This window comes from Humulus lupulus, chromosome 3 (genome assembly GCF_963169125.1).
Source record: "Humulus lupulus chromosome 3, drHumLupu1.1, whole genome shotgun sequence".
NCBI classification, from domain to species: Eukaryota; Viridiplantae; Streptophyta; class Magnoliopsida; order Rosales; family Cannabaceae; genus Humulus; species Humulus lupulus.
In genome coordinates this window covers 162,275,948-162,281,170 of record NC_084795.1, presented here as the reverse complement: position 1 = coordinate 162,281,170, position 5,223 = coordinate 162,275,948, and the positions used below count along the sequence as shown (strand labels likewise).

General features: G+C 37.9%; 1 non-coding gene across 1 annotated transcript; it reads left to right on the top strand.

Moving 5' to 3' along the window:
* Positions 1–909: 909 nt before the first annotated feature.
* LOC133827662 (small nucleolar RNA R71) lies at positions 910–1,016 on the top strand. Its single transcript, XR_009890313.1, has one exon. It is a non-coding gene; the product is annotated as a small nucleolar RNA R71 (small nucleolar RNA).
* The last annotated feature ends 4,207 nt before the right edge of the window (positions 1,017–5,223 follow it).

Here is a 5,223-nt window from a genome sequence, read left to right as displayed (position 1 = left end):
AGATTCCAGTACATCAGATCTTTCTTCATCTTTGCTTGCTTTCCTGTTATTTTGGATTGAAGAGGGCTCATCCTCATGCCCCGAATTTTTCTTAGAATGCTCTAACTCCTTGCCACTTCTCAAAGTAACGGCCTTGCATTGTTCCTTGCCAACACCTCTTGGGTTCTCAGTATCACTCAGTAGAGCACCTTGATGTCTATTTCTAAGCTCATTGGCAAGTTGCCCAACTTGATTCTCCAAATTCCTCATAGATGCTGCTTGACTTTGAATGAGTGCATCTGCCTTCATCATGTAATCCTTTAACATGCCTTCCAAAGAAGTAGCTTGCACTATGTGTTGGGGTTTTTGTTGTGGAGCTTGTGGTGGATACCCCGGTGGATACGAAGGTCTAGGATGCATAGATGAGCTGCTCGGACCAGCCCCTTGATTACTCCATGAAAAGTTGGGATGTTGCCTCCATGATGGGTTGTAGGAATTAGAATAAGGACCGTTCCTATTTTGATTCCCCATGTAACACACAGCTGCTGGATTGGAAGGACAGTTGTCAAAAGTATGACCCTCACCACAATACACACAAGAAATGTTCTCCATTTGCCCAAATTGTGTCCCCATAGGCTGCCCCATTGATTGATTCATCCCCATATTCATTGTCTTGAGCATATTAGAATAGAGGACACTTGGGCTGCCAAAGAAGTGATGGCATCCACATCATGAATACCAGTCACCTTTCTACCTGTAGACAATCTAGAAGTGGGCCACTGATAGTTTTTGTTGGATATTCTCTCAAGGATTTCATATGCCTCATTATAGTACTTAGCAAGAAGAGCCCTGTTCGCTGAAGCATCAACTACCATCCTAGTATGAGCATTGAGACCGTTATAGAAGGTCTCCATCTGAATGCAATGAGGAATACCATGGTGAGGGCATTTGCGCAGCAACTCCTTAAATCGCTCCCATGCCTCATATAAGGATTCTTCATCAAGTTGTTGAAATGAAGTAATCTCATTGTGGAGCTTGGCATTTTTAGTTGGAGGAAAATACTTCATCAAAAACCGCTCAGCCAACTCTTGCCAAGTACTCATAGAATCAGATGGCAAAGAGTTCAACCAAGCTCTAGCTCTGTCTCGCAAAGAGTATGGGAACAACTTTAGTCTCAATGCATCCTCTGTCACTCTAGGCAGCTTGAATGAATCACTCACTTCAATGAACAATCAAAGATGAAGGTGAGGATCCTCTGTTTGCATCCCACTAAACTGGCCCACAGTTTGAAGCATCTAGAACATGACTGGCTTCAATTCAAATTGTGCTGCCTGAATTTCTGTTCTAATGATGCCCGGATTGAGCACATTGAAGAGGGGGAGAGCATATTGCCTAATAGCACGATCTCTGTCATCAACCACAATAATTGCATTTTGCCCATAGTTGGCAGCTACTCCCCCTTGATCTACTCGATCTTGAGCAACTCCTGCTAGATTTACTGGTGGATCATGAGCAACTCCTGATAGATTTGCTACCCCTTGAGCGGCTCCCTGTGGAGCCCCTTGCTCAGCATCCATCACTACTACTTCCGTTTTAGCATTTTGTATCTTTCGCCTTCTTCTAAAGGTATGCTCGATTTCTAGATCAATGGGAAGTAGTTCAGGGTCTTGATTATCGTTCAAACACTGTATAAACCTGAAATTGCACGAGAATCACCCAAGTTAGCACAAAAGAATTTACACCAAATTGCTAGACACTTAATTTCACAATAAATGACTTTAAACAATCCCCGGCAATGACGCCAAAAACTTGTTGCGATATTTTCTTATGATATTTAATGTGAAAGTGTACATAATCGCATGCAAGTAATATAATAGTAAGTATTTTAATATCGTCTCCTCAGGGATTGTTTAAGAAAGATATTGTAAAGACCAAAACCCAACAATTTGGAATAAAAATAAGGAATAAGGTTTGATTGAACTAAAATTAAAAACAAAATATAAATAAGTAAACTAAACAACCAAAACCAAGCTAAAACAGTAAGTAATTGATTAATCAAGCAATGACGGGATGTTAGAGCTACCAAATCCCTCTAATATGCTATTCTGGGCACAGATGCGGGTAACAATGCGGTCGCCATTCTGGGTAATGTTGACTAGGTTTTCTACTTGTCTTAATTCTTTTTCCAAAGCAAATAAGGTTCAATTCTTACATTAATTAACATATTCCTATGCCTAACCAATGTTAAGAATATCAATTTGAGCACAAACCTATAAAATCATGCAAGGTGATTACATATTCCTATATAAACACAATTTCTAGAACATAAAAGTTAAGAACATGCATCAATCAATTTTTATATCCATTAATATTAATCTTTCCAGCATCAATACCAATTTAATTACCTACTCAAGTTGGCCAAACATAGAGCAAGTATAAACAATAATACCCATTGATTGAACAAAACCTCAAAACAACTTTAACATTAAAATTACCCACAAACCCAAAATTACATATTAGAGTTCATTAGCATCTCTAACTACAAAAGTTTAGTTCATACTAAAATTCAAGAGAACAATTATAATAATTTCAGCCATGAGTTTCATGAGAATCAATTAAAGGAATTTAAATAAAAAGATTAAGAGTAGAGAAAATAAAATCCAAACACTAAGAGCTAGATGAATTTGTCTATTCTTCTCCTTCTTCTTTGCACTTTCTTTCCTCCTTCTTGAAGCTCAAAATCTGGTCTCTCCCATGGTGGTGGCTGCTGGTTTCTTTCTTCCAATGGTGGTCTGATGAAAAGGGGAAAGAGAGAAAAAAATATATGTAATATCCCTTTTGCCTCCTTAGGGTTTCCTTCAAAAATCCAGAAAAATCATTGTTCCTCACATGCACCCCTTGTTATGGGACCCAAAGGTGATGTAGATTAATGAATTCCAGTTGTCCTCCTCAAAATATGCCACTTCAGCAGTCACTTAAGTGAGCAGCCACGTCATCCACGCAAAGCTCTAGGAATTGCGGTTAAAATAAATGCGGTCGCATTTCTGAGTTTTCGTGCTCAAAAAAAGAAACTAAAAACCAAAGTGAGCCTTTTCAAGTCTTCTATTCACAAGATAATTTTTCACCTATTAATGAGCCATTTCTAATCCTTTCATAAATATCAAATACTAAACTTATCAAAACTAACACAAACACAAATAAAGTGAAATTAAACACAAAATAACACAAAAAGAACAAATATCACTCAAATCTCATTGAATTATAAGCCTAAAAGTGACTAAGATAACTTTGTGTTGTAGAGTTATCACATCCCCATAATTTAAACCCAACATTTCACACGGGCTGCGGCACTACACCTCATGCGTCGTGGCTCTTAGTCGCAAAATAGCTATAAACCGTAAGTTTTCTGTGTTTTTTCTCACTTCCTCATTTTTTCTCTACACAGTTCGAAATTCCCACCTCCATTACACCATTATTTTAGGCCAACCCATCAAATATTTCCACAATTTCTTTCATAATCTTCATATAACCTCAATTTAAACATTTTCCCATCATCACTTTGGCTTAAATCCCCTTTCAATTACATTCTCACCATTGAAAAGCCCTAATTTTGAATTCTTGGGAGGGCTTGAGAACTTTCATCCAATTTTCATTGTGGGTAATTATTTTTCTCTTATTCTCTGAATATTTTGGTGTTTTTGATAATATATTATTGTGATTTGGGTGGTTAAGAGTTGTATTGTTTAGATTGGGTGTTGAGTGTTGGTTTGAAAAGTTTGTTTGATTTGTGGTATTTTATTGAATTGGGAAGTTAAAAAAACAAGGGGAGGTGCTGTCAATATTTCTAATGATTTAAGTGTTAAGAAGTGTAACGGGACCTAAGTGATCAAGTCATGGAGCATCATCTTCTAGGGGGTAGTTTCTTATGATAGATCATGGTTTGTAAGCAAAGAGGCTCAAGATAGACATGAGAGATTAAGAAAACAAAGTTTAGTTCTAGAAAGAGGAATGGATTATCAGAATTCACCTTTTGATGACCCAACCTATGAGCCTATTAGGGTTATCCTTCAAGATAGAGGTTGGCAATCATTGGTCAATGTGGACAACATTCCTAAACCTAATGTTTCTCTTGTATATGAGTTTTATGTGAACTAGACTGAGCAAGAGAATAATACTTGTTTTGTGAGGGGGAAGCAAGTGCTGGTTAGTGCTGTGATACTCAACACTTTTAATGAGCTGCATTCTTACCCAAATGAGCAAGATAAGTATAATGCGTTCTTACACACTGAGATTGATTATGTGGAGATGGTGGAGTTCATTGGTTGTCCTAGAGCCAGAGTTACTTATACACATGATGAGCCCAAACATATGTATCAGTGTCAGCTCAACCGAATAACACGTGCGTTCTTGTATTTTGTGAGTGCTCGGTTGATCCCTTCATTACACTTTTCTGATATTGCTATGGATATATTGCTTATGGTTTCTGCAATCATGAAGGGAATGGGAATTGATGTGGGAAAACAGCTACGAAATAGTATTGTGTTTATTTGTCGGCTCACGACAATTGGTCGACTGGGGCATGGATCCTTTATTATGGATCTGTATAAAACATATGGAGTTCTGATGCATCCGACTGATGTTAAAGGTCGGGTCCAGGGTATTATTACTCGGAGTGTTGTTTATGGGTATCCTGTGCCTATAGCAGTTCCTGATCCAGAGGAACAAAGACCTCGTCATCGTCAGCGTGCTGAGGCTGTTCAACCAAAGGATGCAGAGGAAAATGTAACAGCTGCTATGAATGAGGATCCGATGATGGCGATTGGTGGACCGATTAATCATCATGTCCAATATACAAATGCTCAGTTGAATTATATTATTCAGCAGAACAACCATATGCAACAATATTGGATGGCCAGGAATGCATATGAGCATACACATGTCGATCAACTAAATGCTTTGGTTGGTTGTTGGAACCTGAATGACGCGCAGCAGCCTTATTTTCAATATCCTCCAGAGTTTCACCCTTATGAGCAGCAACCGCCTCCTCCACTACACTGACATGGTGATTGGGTAATTTTTCTTTTCCTTTTAATTGTTTTAACACATTGGGGGCAATGTGTTATTTAAGTTTGGGGGAGGGATTACTTTGTTTTGTTTATTTTAGTTTTATTTGTTTTGTTTTCGTTATTTTTAGTGTTTATAATTATGAGTCAAGTTGTTTTGAAAGCCAATGATACTTATAAC